The sequence below is a fragment of the Molothrus aeneus genome, chromosome 9 (genome assembly GCF_037042795.1).
Source record: "Molothrus aeneus isolate 106 chromosome 9, BPBGC_Maene_1.0, whole genome shotgun sequence".
NCBI classification, from domain to species: domain Eukaryota; kingdom Metazoa; phylum Chordata; class Aves; order Passeriformes; family Icteridae; genus Molothrus; species Molothrus aeneus.
The window spans coordinates 4727746-4752547 of NC_089654.1; the positions used below are offsets into that span (position 1 = coordinate 4727746).

At 46.0% G+C, this 24802-nt stretch overlaps 1 long non-coding RNA gene across 1 annotated transcript; it reads left to right on the forward strand.

Annotated features, from left to right (window-relative positions):
• The first annotated feature begins 4052 nt into the window (after positions 1–4052).
• On the forward strand, positions 4053–11042 carry LOC136560088 (uncharacterized). The gene is made up of 3 exons (XR_010784079.1): positions 4053–4152; positions 9365–9442; positions 10761–11042. It is a non-coding gene; the product is annotated as an uncharacterized lncRNA (long non-coding RNA).
• The last annotated feature ends 13760 nt before the right edge of the window (positions 11043–24802 follow it).

Sequence of the window (24802 nt, forward strand, 5' to 3'; positions counted from 1 at the left end):
AGGAAAAAGAACATTTGCCCCAGAGAACTTTAATCATTTAAGCAACTAAATTAGGTGGCTGATCTGCCTTTGATCTCTTTATAATCTCTGCAGAGATATTTCTTTAAGTGAGTGTAGAGCAGGAATTAACCTCCTGTGCAGGCAAGAGCCTTGCAGAGTAACCATTGTCTCTTCCCTGTGCAAAGGAGCTGTTGAGCATTTTAGCCAGGCAGCTAAACTGACTTAGAGACTTAAAGACTTAGACACCTTAAGTAGACACCTGGAGGTGTCATCACCTTCTAGAGATGAATACTTTTCTGGTACTGTCCTCTGTGCCTCCATGGGGTGGGAAATGCTTCATTTGTCCTTCAAAATCTGGACAACACCTTTCCCAACACTAAATTGACAAAGAATTAATAGTGGATAGAAGAGTGACCTGAAATGTTTGTTCCAGGAGAGCAGCAGTTGCTTTCTCTGGTCTGTGGTGATATTCACAGTTTTCTCTGTAAGTCACACTGAGACAAAAATTATGCAATGCCCCGACTGTACATTTATCCACACTTCTGGTGCTTTAGCAATCTGGCTTCTCAGCTAGAGGCTGGAGCCAAAGCATATTAAGAAATGAGCCTGTGTTTTGAACATATGCTATCAGCAAAGTCTCATTTTTTTGTTGCCACTTAGTATTTCTTAACAGGAGGAGAATGCACATGGGGCTGTCTTGAGGCAGGAATGAGATAGGGCAAAGCCCTGGATGGCTTTACACCTTCAGGCCACTGGTCTGCAGAGCAGAGGTGTCCAATTCTGACCCACCCCAGTTAGGAATAATGGAAAGAATCATCAAAAAAAACACTGCAAGGGCACAAGATGCTGCCAAACCACCCATCACCTTGTTGCAGGCAAATATGGCATAAAAATGACTGAGCTGCACATGACCTCAGGCTGAAAGATGGATTGGGGAGAGCTGTTCACCCCAGTCCTGGAGAGCCACGGGCTTGGCCAGCAGTCCCTGGCTAAATGATGAGTCCATCCTGTTTGTTACAGACACAGAGCAGCCCTTGGCTGCTGCTCTCATCTGTATTTCTATTTGTGCCGATAATACACATTTTTAAAGGAGATCTTAATTGCCCCACTAGATTTATTATCAGGGATGTTATCCATTCCTTCCTTCCACCCCCTCCCCCCTCCAGCTCCATTCATCATTTTTACGAGAGGGCAAGCTGAGGACCACACCTCCTCTGCTTGCCAGGGACAGCACCGTGGACATTAGCTTCACCACCTCCCAAAAATCAGACAGGATGAGCTCACAGAAAGCTGGTAAATGACTGAATGTGAGCACAGGGAGCCCAGTTGCATTCTTTTCAGCCTGAGCAACTCGAGGTGCCAGTACCATTGTGTCTATTTTGCAGCAGGGTGATGAGAACAAAGAGCTTTTGGGGTAGAATCCAAATCACACCCTCCCATCAAACCCTGCCGAGCCAGGATGCTGAAATGGCTGAGCCTGCAGCTTGGGGCTATATAAAGCTGCAGGGATAGCAGCCCTTGGCTGTGCCAGGCTCCAGGCTAAAGTGAGTTCTACAGGAGGGAGGTTACAGGCCTCCAATGAGATGTAAACTGAGTTTCTGGGCGCAGCAGAAAGCGTGTGGCTGGTGTCTGTGCAGATCCTGGCAATCTGAATCCTTCCATGTAAGCATTGGTGGTGCCAAGCAATTACAATGTTTATAGAAACTGATGGCCTACATCTGTTTAAAATACTTCCCAGTGTTTAGACTGACAGGACAGAAAACATTCTGCAAGGAGTAAGCAGAAATTGGATGGTTTTTTATATATAGATATATGTTTTTTAGTTGGTTTGGGTTTTTTTTAACTTAGAAGAACTCACGCTAAATTGATTAACTACTCAAATTCATTAACACTGTAAGCAGAGTGAGCACAAGCCATAAACCTGCCTTCCTGCATGCTAGAGAATTAACAAAATGTAAGAAAACTCTTCCAGAAGGTGAAGTCTGTTTGGAACTGGACTGAAGCAAGAATGTGCTCTCATATCCCAGCAGATTTATAGCCTTCCTGCTTGATCTTAAACAAGACAAAGCTTTCTCTCCATTGAGAAATCAGCCAGGATGGCTGATCCCAGTCACCTCAACAGAGATAACAACCATTCTCACTCCAGTGTAGCTATTTACAGATGGAGCAGAAGAGCAAGCTGAGCTGTCAGCTTGCTTGCATAGGATAACTGGATCTGCTGCACTGCACAGGGAAGCCTGACCAAAGCCTTTGGCCTTATCTCATCTGCCTGTGGTGGCTCCTTGTCTCCACCCCAACACTGCCCTTTATTGCTTCAAGTCCTTCCAGGAGGATCTGCAGGGTCAGTGGTCCTTCTTCACACCAACACCTGCTGGACCCACGGTTTGCCCCTTCTGTGATTCAGGCAGCTTTGGCCATGAGTAAAATGTCCAGATGGTTTAGGGATGAAAGGAGCTGAAATTTTGTAGTTTGTGACCATGACAGCAAAGAGAGCAGAGCTGTGCAGTGCTGCAGTCCCACCGTGACACAAGGGCTCCTTAGAGACCTCAACAAGCCACTGCAAACTGGAGCCACATCCAGAAACCCAAGGACTGCTTCAGAAATGGCCAAACCCCAGGACCCCATGGCCAAGCCCAAGAGCTTTGGCAAAGCACCTTCCCTCAGCTGTAGCAACTCTAAGCAGAGTGTACAACACATCAACACACCTTGTTTGTACAGCCAACCTTATCTTCCTCTTCTCTGAGCATGGGCTGCTGTGCTTTGCCACCTGACTGCTGAGAGAAGCCTTCCCTCATTGGCAGTTTGGAATCTTGCTATAAATCTCCCTGTAGGGCTCACTCCTGGGTGACAATGCCCCAGAACAAAGAGCCCCACTCACCAGTCAAGCCTTTGGAGTTCATTTTCCTTTTTTTTAATGTCAGTCCTAGAGGCAGGGTGCAAGTTTATGTGCAAAGCACACGGAGATCCCCAAAAGGGACACCCTGTTCTGGGATTAGTTATAACCAGAAATATTGGAAAGTCAATATAACCAGGTCCCCTCGGGCATGGCTGCTGCTCAGCAAGTGGGAAGGTCTCTCCTCTCTGGGTTATACTGAAAACAAATGTATGGTGGAAAAAAAAAATCCATCTCTGGAGCTCTCCCTTAGCTCACTGCCAGGATTATTATGGTGTTATTATGGTATCTAGCTTAGTAAAAAACAGTTTCCATTCTCATTTTCCTCCCACCCAATCCCTTGTATTTTTAAGGCCACTTATGTCACACACACACACACACATGCAAAACTCCAGCATGGAAGGCAGCCACATCAAGCACAACATCACAAAAAAAGCAGCCACCATCTGTTCCAAGCCCTGCTTCCTTCTGCTCCATAAATTAGTACACAAATTATGCAAATCAGAAGCACGTGCAGAGGGAAGTTGCTCTCCCTGGCTCTGGCTGGGGTGGGACTGCATCTCCCATCAGGAAGTTCTCTATGGATGGGGTTAGGACCGTGCTTGGCACCGATGGTCCATCCTGCACACCTCTAGGACCCACAGGGTTTGTGCTGCTCCCCCTGGAGCATCCTGTCCCCTCAGCAATGCCATGTCTGTGTGTTGCTGCAGCCCTGCTGCCTCTCCCTCAGCCCCTGAGCAGAGCCGTGTAAAACATGCAGACGTTTTCATCACTGAACTTATGGCTGCCCTGAGGGCATGTGCATAAGTTTACCCAGTGCTCCTTAAATCAGTCCCAGAACAACCTTTTCCAGCCACTGCCAAACAAAAGCTTTTCCAGCAGAACTCCATTTTCCTTTTCTCTGTAAGAAATCTTTTTTTTTTTTTTCAGGCCAGCTCAGCTGTTACACTTGGGCACTGGCCGGTGGAAACACACACAAATACCTGCAACCTCACTGAAATTAGTGGAAAAAAACCCGCTGTTAAATTCAAAGAGAGTGGAACAAAATTTCACAGTACTTTTTTTTCCAGCAACGTAAAAAAAAAAAAAAAAGAAAGAAATCCAAAAAGGAAGGAAAAGATCTATTGAAACCCAGCTTTAATCCACAGTGAAGCAAATCTTGATGGCTGTCCTATTCCCTGTGGAGGACATGTACATGCTACAGAAGTGAGCTGCTGCTCCAGCTGTAAGGATGCAATCTGCTCTAGGCTAAGGATGCTGTAAGTGTGCAATCTGCTCCAGGCTAAGCATGCTGTAAGGGTGCAATCTGCTCTAGGCTAAGGATGCTGTAAGGATGCAATCTGCTTTAGGCTAAGGATGCTGTAAGGATGCAATCTGCTCCAGGCTAAGCATGCTGTAAGTGTGCAATCTGCTCCAGGCTAAGCATGCTGTAAGGGTGCAATCTGCTCTAGGCTAAGGATGCTGTAAGGATGGATTCTGCTTTAGGCTAAGGATGCTGTAAGTGTGCAATCTGCTCTAGGCTAAGGATGCTGTAAGGATGCAATCTGCTTTAGGCTAAGGATGCTGTAAGGATGCAATCTGCTCCAGGCTAAGCATGCTGTAAGTGTGCAATCTGCTCTAGGCTAAGGATGCTGTAAGGATGGATTCTGCTCCAGGCTAAGGATGCTGTGTGTGCAATCTGCTCTAGGCTAAGGATGCTGTAAGGGTGCAATCTGCTCTAGGCTAAGGATGCTGTAAGGATGGATTCTGCTCCAGGCTAAGGATGCTGTGTGTGCAATCTGCTCTAGGCTAAGGATGCTGTAAGTGTGCAATCTGCTCTAGGCTAAGGATGCTGTAAGGATGCAATCTGCTCTAGGCTAAGGCTCCCAAATTGCTCCTGCCATGCCCCAAGTGGCCTGTTATTCCTGCACTGCTGCTGTAAGGGTGTGAACATGGTGCTGCACACAGGCAGAGCCTGGCTTTGATGCTAAAGCAAGCTCAGGGCGGGTGGGCACAACATCCACCACACAAACTCTCAAGGGGTGGGGTGCATTCAGACTTTTATTCTCCTACCAAAATAGTTCAGCCTCTGACGTCTCTGAGTGGGCTTTACAGGGTGAGGCTGTGCTCTGTTTTCATCTGCTGTGACATGTCAGGGAATGCAGTGTCCCACGCCCAGTTTGCATCCATTATCACCAGCCCAGAGGGCAGCCCAGGCTCCCAGGGAGTGACAGCTCTTGTGTTTCCCCTGTTTGGGACCAGCTTGCTCCATCCTCCCTCTCTGATCACCTCACCCTCAACTGCAGCTTCACACCAGGCAAGTGACTCAGAAATGCCAGTGCCACATGAGAAGGGGTGTCCCTGACAGGGAAATGAGTGCCACGAAGGGACAAACGACTCATGGCTGTTTTATGATGCTGACATCAGCCAGAGGTTGTTCTTTGCATGGGGGTGGATAGGGGGATTTTGGACAGAGCCAACCTAACAGCTCTGCTAGCACCTCTCAACATGGCTGCACAACCACTCCCAGATATCTGACATGATCCCACATACTGCACCCTCTAAAATTTCCCTTGGTATCACCTGGGACTGAGTAAATCTAAGGGTTATGACCATGCACCAGAGCAAGGCCAAGCCTGTCCATTCCGTAGGGACAATCCTGGGGACACCTCTGGCCAGTGCTGAAGGACCTCAGCAGCTCCAAAGGCTCCTCCATCTGTGGGTACAGCACTGCCCTCTGTGTGAGGACTCACAGCAGGGCCAGGGCTCTGGGATGGGCTGTCCCCACACCACAGCCAGATCTGCCACACGTTGATATTTCTGCACAAACAGACTTGGGAGCTGCTCACATCAGCATTCAGCTGGAGGAAATCCCAGCCACGAGCCCACCAGCATCAGGGGAATCAAAGTGTTGCTAATAAAGAGCCTTTTCTCACCCTCCCAAATCCACACTGCAAACAGTAGGATGCAAGAGGGAGGATTTCTCATAAGCTGAAGGGCTCCAGCAGGAAATGGCACATTTAGCACTCCTTTCATGAATTTTTCCACCACATTCCCTCCATGCCCCCTCCCAACCTCTGCCCACGGCAGCACACTATCTCTGGGAGCAGATCCCTTCATTTTTAAGAGCAGCACTGTGCACTCCTTGGTCCCTGGCCACAGCCATGTCTCCCCAATTTAGCCCTGCAAATCACAGTGGCACCAGATTAAGCCTTTAGCCGTGTTATTTCATGAGGTTTGCTCATCACAAATGTTGACAGTAAGGATCAGCTTCAAGTTACAAACCAGAAAACCAATTCCCTTCCATATATTCAACAAAACCCTGTTGCTTCCTTCAGGAGAAAACATGCTGCACTGCCTTATTGCACAGGCACAGGAGGAAATCACTCTCTGAATTTGGAAAGTCAATATTAATGGGCTCAGACTGCAGTAGAGGGCATGTTCATTTTGCAATGGAGTTACTTTCCCTGATACTCCCTTGATTTTATTTTTCTGGCAAATTGTGATTGCTAATAAATTGCAATAACTTTGAGTTTACATTACGACTTGCAGAAGATTATTTTGGGCAGTAATGACATTCCCAAAGTGGAGGGTCTCTCCAGTGAAATATCTGGCATATGGAAGCAATTCAGTTTTTACAGATTCAGATGAAACCTACGTATTACTGATGAAGAAACCATGTTTTGATAAGATAATAGGCAGCAGTGTGAGCTGACAGGGAAGAAAATATGAAGCTTCTAATGCCTACAAGGAAGTCAGGCTTCTCCCAAAGCTTGTTGAAGCCAGTGGACTGAGTCCTCCAGGCTCCAGTGGGGTTGAAGATCAAGTCTTCACCCTCCTCACAACAGGAACATGTTCTGGGTCAGCTCGTCCCATCCCAGAACACTTTATCCTACAATAATATTCCATCCTCCCTCTTATTAGATGCTCAAATCTGTTTATTTCCTCTAGTGTCCAAGTCTCTCTCAGTGTCTCCTTTTGAAACCCCCAGGGCAGCCGAAGCGGCAATTTTAATTTTATTGTGTTATTTGTCAAACATTTTTTCCTTTTTTTTTTTAAACACTGTTTACACAGTGCAGCCTTCCTCCCTGATCCCCTCTGGTTTGTCTTTTGCTTCTCAGGCATTTCCTAGCTGCTGTGCTTGGGCTCCACCTTGTCATGTAAATCCAATTTAATTTGCACAGTTCTGCTTGACTGGGGCTGTTTTCTAATAAATTCAAGCTCCGTGAAAAATTCCAACCAGGTGATACACTCAAAGGCAGCAGCTCCTAACACAGTATGTGGGAAGGATCTTCAAAACACACTCTAAGAGGAGGCAGGTGGCTTTTGGGGCTGATTGCCCTTTTACTTCCAATATTAACTTTTAATTTCCAACAGCTAAACCTTGTTTTCCTATATGATCCATCACTGTCTGAAAATCCGTTCTGTCCTGGGGTTATTGACACAGTTGGAAAATTCACTATGTTTACTCTTTTGGAGAAAACAGTTTGGTTTTTATGCATTAATTTCAAACCAAGACTGTGTCCATGCTCATAGTGCAATCTCGAATTCTGCTCTTCTTCATCCTCTATCACAGATAGGGAGTTATCTGCAGAAACCTTTACTGCAGAGATGAAAACATGCATGAAACAAGGATGAAGAAGTAGTTTTCTTTTATGGGTTTATGGTTTTAATACTTCTGCTTATCAGTGAGTGAAATGTGGGGAAGACTCAACAGACTAAAGATCAAAAAAATGCTCTTTGCAGCTGGGGGATGGTGGAGTTTATAGGCCCGAGTACAACCCCCTGAGAGACCAAAGCAGGGTCAGAACTGGGTGGTAAGAGAAACAATTGATCTCTGTGCCCTGCCCAGCCTAACATGGGCCAGGAAATCAGAGGCCAGAAATCCCCTTCTGCCATAAGCAGGGGCAGGGAGGCTTCTGAGCAGTGCCTACAAAGAGAAAAAAGCCCTTTTCCTCATCCCCACATCTCAGTGCAGGCTGGTGCCTCCCCTCCAAACTATTTGTGGCTGCAGGCTCAGCTCCACCACAGGCTGGGCGATGCACATGGGTTTGTCTGCCAAGCAACTACTGCACCCCCAGCCTCTGAGCTGGGCTTCATCCCCTGTGAAGCACCTCCAAAACCAGCAGCATTACATGCCTCAGGTACAAGAGGCCAGCTGGAGGTTTAGGTGGCATTCATCTACTCTCCTGAGCAAAGGAAACCCCCCACCCAAATTCCCAAGAAACCCACTGAATGAAGAATCTCAGCTTTTGTTCCACTTGGTCAATAAAACCAAGAAGTACTCCTGTAACAGCTTTGTAAATAAATACAGGGCACCACGACAGTGCAGGTGATTTATTGGCACTTAATATTATGGGGGTGACAGAAAGCACTGCAGTGGTCAAGTGCCATGGCCATTATAAACATTTTGTTAAAGGGGTTTATTAGAGAGCTGTAAAAGTCAGCTCCAGGCTAGAAGTTCTAGCATATGAGTTCTCTCTACCTTTGAAGTGTTTATTGACAGTAGAAATTTGGAAGGGAAAAAAAAATCAATTTGGAAACTATGGTTTCATCAGGCTTTGAATAGCAAGAGTAAAAGGGAAAGGAGATATGAAAGGGGGGGAAGAAGAGAGGGAGGAGTGCTGTGAGGATGGATAATGTCCAGCAAGTCTTTTGCCAGGCATATCTTTTGGGTTCACCTTTTTCCACCCATGAGTGACTCACAAAGCAGTGGTTTCTACAAGGTTTCTCCCCTCTTTCAAAATATTTGCCCAGCCATTTCCATGCAGTTATTGGTGTGTAATTTACAGCTTTTCACAGCAGGCAGTGCAAGTCGCCCTGGGGTAACAGATGCCTTTGAGAGCTGCTGGGAGAGCTGCTGCTCTCTGGCTCCCTGCTTTCACCAGAGGAGAGGAGCAGGAATTTGTATCCAAGAGGTTCAGCCCTGACAGGTTACACATTGGCAACAGCAAGGGGTAAATCCCACCTGGCCCGATTCTCCAGCCAGTGCTGGAGCTTCAGAAGTCTGGTCCAGGCAGAGGGGCTGCTTTTCCATTCCTGCAAGCCCTTGCCAAATGCAGGTACCTCTCAGATATCAAATCCAGAAGGGATCACTGTGAGCTTCTCACACAGGAAAAGCAGGCCCATTTTTTGGGTAAATGTCACCTCAGCACTGCTCCTGTTCACCAGTCACCTGCACAGTACCACTGTACCACAAACTGGGCACACTGGAGCACCCCTGGGAAGCCCTGTGCTCAGGGGTACCTTTAAAGCTAATTTTAGGAAAAGGTTGCAGAGAAAACACTTGGGAATGGGTTCATCACCCATGAGGGACAGCAAGGGAACATTAACTCCTCCACTGGCACCATCCAGGGGTTCACTCTTAGCACAGTGCAGCTCAGCATCAGCTCAGCATGTTGATGCCTTGTGTGTGCCTACTTGCACTTGGTGTCCCACCAGGCTTGGATCAGAGAGACAAGAGTTAATCCATGATTTGTTTGGCTCCTCCAGGAGAAGCCCCACTGTGAGACCTACTTGGATGGGAGAAATGAGCTGGATAATCAGCTTGGAACATCTCAAAGCACGCCAGTAAGTTTTGGTAGAGATGAACCACACCTTGAGCAGGCAGAGCTGGAGAGTAGACACTGATTAACACCCATCAGCAGCCTGGCCTGACTCCCTGGGAAGATGATGCTATTTTTGTCTGCCCTTTTCAGAGCCACATTCACCACTGAAACCCTGCCACATGCTGAATTATGGGCTGGATGGATGATTCCAAGGTGGAGCAGATGTTTATCTCATTTGCGTCCCCATTTTTTTAAACGTTTCACGTGTAGGAAAACGATAAAAGCAAGAAGATTAAAACATGGATGCTCAAAGTCTAATTAACATCACCCCAGTAAGCTGGGTGTGTTTTATCTTAAAAGCAGAGTGATTCCAGCTTCCTTTGTAACATGCATGAATCCCAGAGGGAGCAATCAAAAATAACACAATGTTGTTATTAAGAATCATTTATTACTGTTGTTATTACTGCGAGCTTGGGTGAATCAACTCAGTAAGACCAACACAACCTCTGTGAATAAATTAAACTCTATTTTAAGGTCTTGAATGAGACTTTGATGGGACTGAGTGTAAAAACCTACATATGGGTGAGATGCAATTATGGAATTTTGACAAGGGCATTTGACCAACCCCAAAAAATTCATGCATCAAACTGTCATCATCACCAAATGTGCATGCCTCAGATTTTCCAGTTCAGCAAGGTTATAGAACATTACAGCTTTTTATGCATTTAAAAGTGAGAGTTAAAATATAATTATAATATAAAAACATTATAAAATAAAAAGCTTACTTTTTATAAGCTCGCCACACTGGAAAATTTGAGGCACAATAATCTTCTCTCTAGCAGTCTCAATATTATGGTTCCAAGTTCCTCACACCTTGTAACATAATTAGGCATCCTCCGAACGCTTTGTCGCACTTTGATTTTTGGGGAATATCGCCAGGAATGGTTGGTCAGGCTCCACACCCTCCAACCATCCTGACACTTGCTGCCTTGGAAAGGGATTGCTCCAAGAGCAAGTAGGAGAAGTGAGCCCTAGGGGTAGCTTGGGCTCTATAAACTGACTGCACACCGGGAAAGAGAGTGGTCAGAAACATTTTCTTTCCAGATGCAAACGTGCAAGCAGGTGCCAAAGGGTTCTCACTACATGGCTTTATTTAGCCTGGTGACAAAATAAACCCTTTTGTAGGAAGATAAAGCAATAGATGAGAAGTTTCTTTTCAAGCAGAGCCTAAATAATTTCTTTATCAGAGGGAACAGTGTTAATATATAAATATCCTTAAACAAAATGTTAGCCCTGAGGTCATGTGTCTGAACTGTTTGATTTTTCCTATGTCCTTTCAGATGTCCATACCCTACAGCTGTGAGCTTGGCCCATGATGCCAGCCCTGTGGCAAAGGGATATTAGCACCTCGTGACCACTTGTTGGAAGTTGGTTACTCCTTGGCTCAAAGGCTCGTGCATCTTGGAACATCTGGGCTGGAGAGGTTCATGAAGTAAATCAAAACAAGCTACAGGAAATTCTAGACGTGGTAAAGGTTCCTTGGCTGAATGATTGATTCACAGTTTGCAAGAAGTGTTGTGCTGGTTTTGGCTGGGGTAGAGTTAATTTTATCCATGGTAGCTGGTGTGGGGCTGTGTTTTTGATTTCTGCTGAAGACAGAAGATGGAATATTTGGAGTGATTGTTGTTTGTCATCCCAAGTCATTGTTACACATAATGAAGCCCTTTTTCCCTGGGGATTCCTGAACACTTTCCTGCCCATAGGAATGAATTCCTTGGTTTGGTTTGCTTGCACACATGACTTTTGCTTTACCTATTAAACCACCTTTAGTTTAGCCCATGAGCTCTCTCCTTTCTGTTTCCCTTCCCCATCCCACCATGGGGAGTGGGCGAGGAGCTGCGTGGGGTTTAGTTGTCAGCTGTGGTTAAACCATAGGGGTCATGCATGTCAAAAATCTCTCCAGTTTTGAGCCTAGATCTTTACAAGAGAAGCATAGAAGATGTTTGGAGTATGTATTATACCATTCTGCACCATAAGGTCACCAAATCCTCCCCATTTATTTTCTCCTTCTCTTTCTGGCTCTGTGGATGGGATTATGCAAGCAGAGCACAGTTACCTCTCAGGACTCGTGGCCTGCAGTTGTGATGAAATCACATTTTGAATTCTCAGGGGACTGTGATGTTGACCTGGGGACCAAGAGATGGAGTGGAGGAAAGAACAGAAAGGTTGTGCTGTCCTACCAAAATAGGGAGGAGATGGAATGGGCCTGACTGTGAGGGCAGGCAACGTGACCCAGTCCTGCTCCCCAGATAAAAACCCTGTATGTGTGCTGACTCCATGCCATTCCTCCACAGAGTTTGGGGTGGTTTTTGTAAAGAGATTCAGAGGTGGTCACAGAACAGCTACAAGAGACCCCATTATGCCCCAAACTCTGGATGATGTGATGTGCATTGGCTGTTTCCCTTTTGATTCAGGCCCAGCTGATCCTGAGACAGGAGAGGCTACAAGGGTGAGGACCATCCCTGTTACATCTCTTGGGACATCTCACTGGGGGTGGACACAACACTGCAAAACTGGGTGTACAACGACACTTAGGATGGATAAAAATAATCTGCAGCGTGTCCAGAGCTGACTCTTAGGTGTTAGGGAGGGCAATAAAGAATGATACTCAGATTTTGGAAGACTGAGTGGAACGTTCCAGTTCTTCCCAAAATATACAGTGGAAATATTTGGGCTCAGAGGGAACAGCCACAGCCAGGGCAGCAAGAGAAACAGTCCTGGCAGTGCTGGAGGAGCTGAGAGCTGACTCAGAAGGAGGATTGTCTTTCATGCTGCCCATCCCAACGTCCTCGCCTGGCCTTTGGGGCTGCAGCTCATCAGTGCTCTGAAAGCCAAATCCCTGGGGATTCCAGCCAAAGGACAGCCTTGAACGTGGGGCAGCTGGCACCAGCAGAGTTTCTCCAGACACTGCTTGAGGGCCAGAGGTGAGCTGATCCCTGATTGTTATTGCAGAGGTGTGGTGAGCTTGGCAGCTGCTCTTTCCATCTGCCTGCCTGGGCTGGATGGGGGAAAGCAGGGAGGTGAATCCATCCAGGCCACTCTCTGCAGCTGCCCACGGGCCTGTCGAGGATCATTGCTTTCTGAACAAATAAACCTCCCAGTGGGACAATCTTACCTGGTTCTTGGTCCCTTTGCAGGAAAGGTCACCAGTTATTGATGGAGTGTTTCTCACAAGGACATTGCAACACCACAAATCACAGGACAGAGCAGTTTCTTTTTTTGTTTGCTTATTCTGTTCTACTCAAACCATGATATGGAGTTTCTTAGTGTTTTTCTTCCAAAAGTTGGACCAAAGGCAGTGAACTGCTTCCAGGCTGGCCTGCAGCTGACCATGCATCCCTGCATGGTCTCTGTACATTGCAGGTGTCACTATAAAACAATTAGCCACTAAAAGCAACTTATTAGCAACTAATAATCAGTTAAACAAATAGATTACAGTTGGCATCCCATCAAGGTGCCACCACCTTCCTGGGCACCAAGACTGAGCACTTTCTCAGAAATGGACACATATGAGAGCAGTAGCATGAGACTACAGAAGTTATTCCTTCAATCTTTAGGAATTTAATCCAGGCAGCAGCCAAAAGACAGCCCAGTCTTTTCTTTCTGGCCTTTGCCATATCTAAATATGGGTTAGAAAGAAGAATTTCAGACAACTTCTTACAAAAGAGGCACATCCCACCCATCTCATCAACTCAGGCAATCAACTGAAGAAGGACCAGAGCTGCTTTTAGGACCTTGAATCCTATTTATCTTCCCATGGCAACCAGTGAGAAAATGGAAAACAGAGTCAAACATCCAGGGAGGGCACCCATGTCCCACTGTGTGGGCATCACCTTGGGCTTATTCCAAAGAGATGTGGTGGTAATGCTATTTATTAAATTGATTTCTCCCCACCCTAACTGTTGCATTTTGCTATTTTTGACCACCAGGCAGGAAAGCATAAATAAAATCCTCCTAATGGTATAGTCATTTTTCAAGCAGGAAGCGACACAAGTTGACACCCAACCATTAACTTGACATGGGGTAGTAAAATCATTTGATTCTGCTGGCAGAATTTCATAGGAATTAACCAACTTGAAGATTTATTGCCAACATATTGCTTTCACTGTAAAGGCTGGTATGAAAAATACCAAAATGGACCATTATCATTACTTATTGTAAAAGAGATTTTTTTTTTACTATGGAAAGAGATTAATTTAGGAAATCTCTGCTTTCTATAAACATCCTTTCCCCAGTTATGATTTTTTCCTGATTTAAAAGAAAAAATCACAAAAGGATATTTTAGAAGAAGTAGTTATTGTAAAGAGACAGAGAAATGGATGGGGTTTACTGGGATGTGAATTTTGCTTCCCCACAAAAAATCACCACATGTGCTACAGCCAAGGGGATGGTGGGCATAGCTCATGCCTTCAAGGATTTGGTTTTTTCCACTTATCCAATGAAACCGTAGGAGGTCAGGGAGGCCTTTGGGCCTGATGAGCACCTTCAGCCAGGCCAGGGAGAAGGAAGACTGAAGAGGCCATAGTGTGCTTGTCATGCCATAATCCCACAGCTCTCCTAGCAGAGCCACCAAGGCCAAGGGAAGGGCTCTTGTGCACCCAGACTCTGGATTTTATCCTCCTGGTCTCATTCTGCAGAGCACACAGCTGAACAAACCCTTGACAGGCCCAAGGAGACTCTCTCCAAGTAAATTTTGCACACTCCCAGCATAGGCGTGTTAGGATAACAACCGTGGCTGTGTGCAGGGGCAGATCTGCCAGGCAGAAATCCAGCACATTTGCCTTTGCAGCAGCCTCCAGCCTGGGGTGGCAGCAGAGCAGGGCTGTGCTGTCCCCCACCCTCCTGCTGGCCATGGCCCTCAGGTTTTCTCTTCCAGAAGATGGAGCGCAGGAGGAATCACATGGAGATCCTTATCAGCACCACCAAGAGTGAGCCTGATGTGTTGTACCTACCTTGTAGACACAAGGCTGGTGAGGGGCTGGGAATGCAAGCCCTGTGAGGAACAACTGAGGGAGCTCAGAGTGTTTAGCCTGGAGAAAAGGAGACTCTGGGGTGACCTTATCAATCTCCACAACCCCCTGAAAGGTGGATGTAGTCAGGTGGTGCTGGTCTCTTTCTCCAGGCAGCACTGACAGAACCAGAGGACACAGTCTGAAGCTGTGCCAAGGGAAATACAGGCTGGATATTAGGAAAAAGTTTTTCACAGAAAGAGTGATAAAGTTCTGGAATGCTCTGCCTGGGGAGGTGGTGGAGTCACCATCCCTGGATGTGTTTAAAAAAAGACTGGATGTGGCACTCAGTGCCATGGTTTAATTGTTTTAGGGCATGGGTTGGACTCAATGATCTTGAAGGTCTCTTCCAACCCAGTCATTCTGTGAATTCTGTGAATTCTGTGAATTCTGTGAATTCTGTACCATCCTCTTGAGATAAGCCCCCTGAGCCAAGCCTGTGCTTCCTTGTGCCAGCTCCCCCCAGAGTGTCACTGAGTGCAGGGAGCAGTCCTTACCTCACCACCCTGCTCCTTCATGCTCAGCAATGGTCTCACTCACTCAGCCCTAATGCTTTGTATTCCCAGTATTATTTAAAATCCTGCAGGGAGATCTTTCCAACATCTCCAGACAGGAATGAAACCACAGCCGGTCTGACCAAGAGGTGACTGAAGCACTAATGATCAGCAGATGAAGGATGATGTTAGAGTTCCTGGGAAGGGATGGGCTGCCAGAAAAGGAGGGCAGATCCCACAACAGCCATCCTTGTTCTTTGGGCTGTCACCTCAAGTGCAAGGAGCACCACAACCACCGCGTCCAAATCTGATTGCTGCAGCTCCTGCGCTAACAGGGTGAGAGCTGATGTCTATTATTTTGGGCACAGCTGAGCACTAGAAAGCTCTGGTGGCTCCTGGCTCACATCCCATCACCTTGGAGCAGGAGGGAGTCAGTCCCAGATCTCAGGGAGAGCCAAAAGCCAGCTGCTGCTCCAGGGTCTGCACTGCCTCTGCAACGCCCCACGGCTGAAATTCCTGCTTGAACCGACCCACAGCAAGAGGGGCTCTGAACCAAGGAGATTTATAAGCTCAGCAGCAGGAGATTTTGGGGGAGCAGATGTGGAGAGAGAGGGTCAAACAAGGTCACATTGGAAATATATGGCAGAAGCAAAAGCTTAGCCCAGTTAAAGTGAATTCTTGTTCAATGGCAAAACCATGAGACCATTCTTCCTCTTAAGAGTTTTTCCATGCCCTAACAAGCCTGGTGAGGAACTTAATGACATCTGTGTGTTCTTGCCTAAGCAAGGACCTCATGATTTGGCTGGATGCCATGAAAAAAAAGATGTCCAAAAGTTATGAAAATAAAGGTATTTATCTTCATTGTTAAAAAAAAAAAAAAAAAAAAGCTGAGCCTTTTATTTCCCTCTCTTGGAGGATTAAGCTCACAGATTTACAAAGAACTGGTTGATTACCAAAATAAATACATCGCCATGCCAATTTATAGGACACAAACGTAGGAAACCCATCCAACCAAATCAGGCAAAGTGTAATTCATGTGAGAGCCCTCAGCATGTGCAAAGGGCACAGTGCATGTGGAACAAAGTACATAGGGAAAGCATGCTAGAAACCTCTATCTGCAGGAACAATTCCCAGTGCAGCATACAATGGAGCTATAAAATAAATGGTTTGGCTCTCCACTGGAAGCAAAGCCCAACTGTTCTCAATGAGAAGGAGGATCATGTATCTTTATAATGAGAATTCAGTCATTTTTAAATGTTGGCTTTGCTCATATCACCACCAAATCTGTCTGCGGAGCTGACAGGCTGCAGACTTCATTTGGGTTCCTAGCTGTGATTAGACATGGCAGTGATGGATACCACAGGGTTTTCCAGGGCTTAGGGTTTGGGGCTGGCTTTTGTTTTTCTGTTGTTTGGGGCTCAGGACTGAGAGAGCTGGTGGGGGTATTTTTAGTGTCACTGTCCAATGAGGCTTAAAGGGCTCTCTCCTTATTTTAGTAGCTCTGATAATGCACAGAGATGAAAGCAGCCCCTGAACAAGTTCCTCTTTATTTTGGCAGAGCTACCCCTCCTGCGATGAAACCCAAGAGCAGTTTCTGCTTTCAGTGCTCAGTGAGATGGAGCAGAACATGTTTACTGAGCCTGAACATACCATTGCCCTCAGAGGTGCAAGCACCACCCTTTGCAGCAAAGGTGATCCTCAGAGCACTAAAACATCTGCTTGCTCAGTGGAAGAAACAACCCCACAATCATGTTAACATTCATAAGCATGGCATATCCAGGAGTTAAGGGAACTTCCTTTCCTCTCTGTTGTTTCTTACAAGGCAGAATCACTTTCTGTAGCTCCCAGCACACACAGGAGTGATGCATTTCACAGCCAGAGCAGCTCCTTTCACAGTCCAACATGAAGAAACCTGAAGTTGTCCATTAGAAATGAAGCAGCCTTCACACAAGGCTTAAAGCCCCATTTGGAAGCTCTTTTTTCCCAGTCCAACCTCAGACTGCAAGGCGAATACAAGCACAGCACTTGTATTACAGTGGATGCAAAGCATCTATAGCAGCTCAGAGCTGTCCAAGACTTGACAACAAACTGGCTCAAGGAGGGTATTTCCAATTTTAGAACTCCGTTTCTCCCAATCTTTGCTCTTACTATTAAGACTAAAGGGAAGAAAATTGTCTGGTTACTTCTGGGGAAACAAATTCAATGTTATGATCTATAGGGATTGGAGCCTGGACTAAAATGGGAAAGCCAAAGGGAATAATTTTGTCTTCTGCGAGCTGCTTCTCCACATAACCTGGGGAAAACATCCCTGAACTTGTGACATGAGGCATTTGGAAGCAGCAGCTTGAGTATTTAGCCTGACTGGGGGCACTTGTAGGCCCCTGACTGATACTGGAGCAGTGGAGACACTGAGCTGACAACATGCATGGAGTTCACAGCATGTTCTTTGCAAGTGGACATGAAGCAGCTCATAAAAGTGGTTCAGATCAGTTGCCAAGACCAAATGTTCTCAACTGAGATGATCTGGCACTCCACAGGGCTGGGTGTCATCAAAGAGAATCTCTCTGTAACTTCAGGGCATTGTGTGGTCGAAGGCATCCCAGCTCTGCACAGGAGCTGGATAACACCTTGGGTTCCAGCCTGCTGTGGCCTTCAGAGCAGCAGTGCATGGCCAGGGAGTGTGAAAACAGCTCAGAAACACCCAGACCACACCACAGTCCTTGTGGAACCATAGAATCATTAGGACTGCAAAAGATCTCCAAGAGCATCGTGTCCAGCCGTTGACCCTGATGCTGTTTGTTCTTCATGCAAGCGTGGAAGTCTGCTTGCAAAGTTTCTGGGACTCCCATGCCTGCAGTGAAAATCATCCTGCCACTACACTGATGGAAAATTTAAAGGTGATAATCAAAAGTCCACCCTTAAAACCAAACAAAAGCACAGTTAGCTGAGTAGCACACAGCTGTGCTGCTCCCTGTACCCCAGCAAAGTGCTGCTGTGCCACTGACCAGCTGCAAATTCAATAAAGGGCACAGCAAAGCCAAGCAGAGCTCCAGTTCTCCCCAGCAGCATGCCAACTGCTTCATTCCAGCACTTCTTCCCCAGTTTTAGCCCTCTGTCCACAGGCCTTGAGGCCAAAGGAAGAGGAGCCTTCCCAGTTGCAGCTTTTGGAGGAGGCCAAACTCCCTGTACATTGTGGGTTGTGAAATATATGAACTCCCAGCCTTCAGATGAGCCCTGCTCTTCTGTGCAATATCACATGGCTTTTGGATTTGCCTGCCCTGTCCACCTCTCCCATGTGTTTCCAATAATTGCTTACATATGGAGGGGTTTCTTTTTTTTGCCCTGAGAAGGGACAAGCTGTTGTTCCCCTTTCCTAGATAAGGCTGCAGATGTACACATCATTTTTATTGGTGTATTTTATTGCCCCCTCTTCTTTACAGCACATGCCACAGGTCTCCCCAGCCTTCCCTTTCAGGCCACTGTTTACCCTCTCCCCTGTTAGGTCTCCTCATTCCCCATCCTCTCTCAGTCAAAACAGGGGCCCCTAATTAAGAGAATGCCTTATAAATCTCTCTGCATCCAAATAAGATCCAGAGCCTGGCTGGGGAGACGGCCCTGGAGACAGCGGGTGGGTCTGGCATTCCTCATGCTGCACACAAGGCTCTCTTCAGCATCACTGCCTGGCATGTGAGCTTTGGTCCCAGCACTCACAGCCACTGCCAGCACCCAGCTCTTGTGCCCTCCATTTACAGCAAGCTGATACCAGGCTGGACACCACCCACTTGGAGCCACAAACCCTTGGTTATGCAGAGCAAAGTCCCAAATGGGGATGCTGACCCTGCAGGGGTTTGCAGGACCCTGTGGTGTGCACTGGAAGGGGAGGTGGGGTACAAATCTCACCCCCAAAATGCTGGAGGATTCTGCTCTCCCAGAGATGTGGCCAGCAGACCCTTGGGTCAGGAGGTGAGCTGAATTCAGAGCTTGTTACTCCTCTGTTAGGGCACATCCTACCCTCAACACCCCCAAAAACAACCCAAAAACCAGGATCCTGCCACCAAGCCCTGCCTGGATATGAGTTTGTGTCTGTTTTAACACTGACAAGTCCCAGCTCAGCACATCCATCACCCAAGCCCCCATGGAAGCCCCCAAGGCTGGGGCTCCTCAGTGGCTCTCCACTCTCTCCATCAATCCTGTTTGTGCATGGAACACAGGTCTAAATCCAGGCAGGATGACCCTGCTGAGACAGCACCATAGCATCACCCAAATTATGTGTGTTTAAGGAAGAAGGTGCAAGTACCACCCTCAAAACTCACAGCAACACCAGGAACCTTGCTGAAAACTTGCTCCTTGTGGGACAGAGGCATTGGAGGCCTATAGTTCAAAAAACACAAAGGAGAAGAGCAGCCTGAGACAGAGCAAACCCACCCCACTATGTCACCATGTTACTTTGTCCATGCTTGCTCACAGTCCTGACTTTTGATCAATACTGTGCCTGCCCAGAGACTTAAGCTCAGCCTGCAGTGGTGTCTCTGCATCACACTCACACACAATAATTTCCTCCGCGCGCATCTCTGGAAACGCAGCCGGTGCCAGAATTCCTCAAAACCAAATCCCTGCTTGGGCTGGTGCCCAGTGCTCTGAAAGGGCTGTCAGCATCTGGAAGCAGTGACACTGCACATCTGCATCAGAATCGCAGGATGGAGAGAGAACTACCTACAGGATCACTTCTGTTGGTAATTAAATCCTGAACAGAAGGTCACTAGATGTGCTCAGCCTCCCTAACACCATGATGCTTGAACTGACTCCTACATGATGCTGCTGCTGCTGCTGCTGCTGCTGGGAACAGGAGGAGAAGTGGATGGACTTTTCTTGCACTTGTAACAGAAGTGCAGCTGGGGAGGCTGAGCAGGTAGGATAAATCTAAAGAAAACATCTCTAATTATCAAGGGAGTGATTTTGGCTCTTATTCACATGGAGAATAGCAAAGCAGATTGTTGCACTTGTTGTCCATGACTCAGGGGATTAAATCAATGCTTTAAACAGAACCACGACCTCTGGGACCAAACCAAGCTCATACAAAGCTTCTTCAGGCTTCCCACAAACCTGTGGAACACATTTTCCCCTCAGGTTTCACAAGGCTTTTTTGCCATACCCAGCAAGATACCTTCCTGCTTCCAACACACTGGTTTGCTGGATGCCTGCTATGGAGGAACACAAAATATCCTCTGGTTTGGCTGGAAATATTCCCTATTTAGAATTCTGGCATCATTTATACCTCAACATACAAGATACCTTTCTCCAAGCCATGTGACACCATATTCTAATGTTTACTTGGTTTTTCGGTTTTTTTTCTCCTTGAAGTCATTTAGGTTTCAGTACTAATGAAGTCCCAATTTCCTGGCAGTGGGGTCAGATTTAGCAGAATGGAAGAGAGGGCAAGGGGGAATATGAACCCTCCCTGTGATTCCCTTCAGTGAGGCTGACCAGGCTCTGAAGTGTTTGGGATGGGTGACAGGAGTTTTATCAAGTCAACCAAAAGTCAGAGAAGCCACGAGAATTTACAGAAGAATTGCTTCAGCTGCTGAATTCGTGTACTGACACCTCCTGCTTGGCCCCAGGACTATGAAATTTCAAAGAGGCATTACTTAATTTATGTATATTTTTCTATTATTTTTTACATTTTTCGTAATGCGAAATGCCCCCTTTGACAGCCAAGATCAGGGATCTCGAGCACCCCAGCCACCCTGGCAGCTCAGGGAAACGTTTCCCCACGGGGATTCTGAACAGAGAAGGCATCCAGACCAACAAACCCACTGCTGCCACAGGCTATGGAGCAGCAGGAGCCACCTGCACACCCTGCAGGAGCCAGGGCTCTGTACTGCAACACAGACAGACAGAGATTTGCACAAAGAAAAACATTTGCAGCCGTGATTAAACTCGAGGTAATGAGGCTTCCTGATGCTTATCTCTGATCTGAGAATTAGGTTCATTCCACTTGTGTTCTAAGGCATCACAGATAAGTGCTGCTTTGCATTCCCGGTGACCCCAATCCAAAGCTTTTCCAAAACCAGAAGCTCTCAGGGCAGCAGTGCAGTAGCCTTCAGGAATATGTTTTGGAGAGGGTGGGGCAGATTTATTTTTTGCTTTTTTTGCTAGTGAATAAACCCATTCTGTGGACACCCAGCATTGAAAAGATGAGAGATCTGGGTTCAAAAAAGGTTTTTGTTTTGCTGTAAATCCTATTTATGGCTTAGAGTGCAGCTGATACGCCGTTAGCTTTTATTTCATTGATAATTCTGTGATTGTAGTTGAAACCTTGCAACTTAATGAGCTGATGTTATTACTCATACTGTGTGGCCATCTGGAACCAGTTTGGCCAGAGAGCCCAAAGCACCACCAGCCACCTGTAATGCATTAAGCCTCAGCCCAGTACCAGCTCCGTGGATTGGAAAAGCCAGGCCTGCATAAATACTAACCTGTGAGAATGTAATTGGAGAAGTGATATTTAAGAACTTGGAGTTTGCCAGAAATGCTCATTCTCAGGGGAATGCAGGCAGAGGCTTAAGGTTTAAAGCCAAGTGGTTTTTAGTTTCAACATTGTGAATCAAGAAAAATCATTGCATATGGATGTTGGAGTGTCCAAACCACTGGGTCTGTCCAAACAGACCAAGCTGTGCCAGGGCTTCCCAAAACCAAGGCTCCCTCTGCACACCTGAGCCTCACACTGCACATGGTGCTCATTTACTGAGGTACCATCTCCAGACATTGCTCCAAAGGCACTGAAAAAAGGGGCCAGTGCTCCAGAGTGCCTTGCAGAACATGCTGCCACAATCATAAAATAAAATAAAAATTGCAAGAGATAACACCCAACAATTTGGAAAGGCACAGAACAGCATTTGGATATCCCAGGAAAATGTTCTGCTGAGTACTGTGAGCAGAAAAGAGGAGGAGCAACAGCCTTGCCTGGAATTCTGTGCTGTGTCCCAGGCAGAGCCAGCCTTGGTGGCCTCCTGGAAGAGCTGCTGAGCTGGAGCTACTGGTGAACAAAAAAGGTGGCTGTGTTGGCAGAGACATAACTTAGTATGGTTAATTATCACGACTCATTAACATGGTGCATTAGCATGGTTGCTCTCTGCTCATTCTTGTTTGGCACTACCTGGGGGTTTCAGTCACTACTCAGATTTCAGAGATTTGGATACAATACAATTCAAGTTAAATTCTTTTTTTTTTCCCCTCTTTTGATTTTTCCAAATCTTTTTGGCATTTCAATGGTAAAATATTTATTGGGAATTGCTTTCCAGACTTTTCTGACACAAACACTGATGGCTGCAGCTCAGACAGGCTGTGACACTGACTAAGAGCAGTTCTCCTGGTGGTTTTCCAATGGCTCAGGGACAATGGTTTCTACTGCTGAGGCTTGATGGAGTTGGGCTTGACAATCCTGATGGGTCCCATCCAACTTAAAATATTCTAAAGGTCCTGGTTCAATTAAAGACACACAAAACTCGGATGCTTCCAGGTAGGAATGCTAATCCAAAGAAATGGAGATGCGCAGCCCTTGCAAAGGTTTCAATTTCTTTTCTTCCCCTGTTTGTCCTGCACAAGGCAACTTTGCAGAGCAGATTATCAGGATGTCCAGTAAATGCAGAGCTATATGAAGACTTGACTGGATACTTGAGTATCTTGTCTTAGAAGAGGACACTTTAATGTTTCACGAGTTCTATGTAAATATATTAAAATTGCATTTGTGTGAAAATCACATTTTATTCATCATTGTGTGTATTTTACACACTCAGGATACATCACAATGGCTCAGCATGGCCAGCATCATCCAAAGTTCAACCATCACTCCATATGTCTTGCCTGGATCTAGTTTGTGTTTTACTTATTTATATTTTTAACGCACTTTGGTGACAGAAATGAATCCGTTTTAGATGAAGGCTGCAAGTACCTTTTTCTTTTACCCCTGCCTAATCCTGAACTGCTTTGAAATTCACACAGAGTCATAAAAGAGCAAAAAAGAATGGGCCAAGGAGAATTTTGTCTGCTCTGGTTTTGATATAAGTGATGCAGTGCAATATAAAAGAGTGTCTGCCCAAAGCCCACGATAACGAAAAGGTGAAGAGGTTTCATTTTAAACCCCAGAGTGTGGGGGATGTTTTGGCTAAGAGTTGGGGGCAGGCCATGCATTCCTCACTGACAGAGGCTTTCCAATCCCATCCCTGCCAGGAAAACACCCAGATCTCTTCCTGCCCATCCCCATGGCCAGGTGGGACCTGCAGGGGAGGTGGCACGTGCCAGGGGTCGTGTCCTTGGAGAAGATATTGTCCCCTGGCCACGGTGACAAAAGCCCCTGAGACCCACAGCAGAACATGGAGAACAAAAACAAATCCCAAAAGAAGAGATGAATTTCCATGTGGATGTGCAGAAAATGGATCCAGTGACTTTTGAAATTTATTTTCTTTATTATGTGTCAGAATGTATTATGATACAAATCTTTTTGGCGTGCAGTCTTTTCTTCATGCTTTCATTTTTTCATTATCCTTCAGACTCTTTTTTTTTTTTTTCCAAAATTCAGCAGATTTTTCAATATTTTGCAGTGGGGTTTTGAGTAATTCCATGCATAAAACTGTCCAAGGAATTTTTCTTTTTAATAGTTCTTTGTGGGTTGACATCCTGCAAGCACACTTGAGTGGGAGTGCCATCAAAAATGTTGGTGTCTCTTCAGCTGGGTGAAGATTAGGATGGGAGGATAAAAACCCACAAAAATTTTTGAGCCTTTCACAAAAGCATTTAGAAAATTTACTGAAAATTCCCTATATTTTCTGGGAAATTATTACTTAAAAAAAAACAAACAGCAATGTTCCTCCTTTTCCCTGAAATGTATTTGTGTCTTGGACTGTGATAAAAATCCCTCTTGCCAAATTTTTTCAGTCTGAGCATCCATAACTCTGCTTATATGGAGGCAAGAGGAAGAAATCCCATAAAACCTGACCTGGTGGAAGGTGTTGCCTGGGGCACGGGGTTTTGAACAAGGTGATCTTTAAGGTCCCTTCCAACACAAACCATTCTATGATTCCATAATCATCCCCTATATTTTCTTCTTGTTTAAACGTGGGGATTCTACCCTAAATTTGCAGCTCCAGGTAAGTCCGACTTCATTCCTATTTTTTATTTCAAGTCCCTTATCCCAGGTGTGCATCCCACAGGTCTGTTTGCCATGACCTTGTCACCATCCTCCCAACCTCCTCTCTTGCTATTCCACCCACGTTTCTTTGATATATAAGATCTCTGAGGTTGGGATGGAAAGATTTTTTATTCCAAATTTCTCTCACACTTAATCAGCCTCAGGAAAAAAAATAAAATAAAAAGAGAAAGAGAAAAAGGAAAGAAAAAAAAAAAGAAGGATTCTTGAGAAGCTCAGTTTGGAAAGCATCAGTCACAACACCCTGAAATCCTCCCTTTTGCTGATAAATATGAGAGTGGACAGTGGATTTGCTCTAGGAATAGCAAAAATGCTTTGCTAGTCTGCAGTTTTTCCATTCCCAGCTCGGATTTCCCGGAGCTCAGAAGTGTGGGCACGCGGGAGCTGCTCGCAGGCAGCCCAGCATTTGGCTGTCAGGATAAAATTCAACCTACACTCAATGCCTACGAGGAAAGAAAAATAAGGAAACCCATCTAGATTAACTGGCTCACCCCGGGTCCCACAAGTTTTCATTCACAACTTTCCCTGCCAGCCTTGCACCATCACAAACTGAAATGTTCAAAGCTTTGTTCCTCCAGAGGCTTTTCCCTTCATATAAAAATCCAGGTTTATTG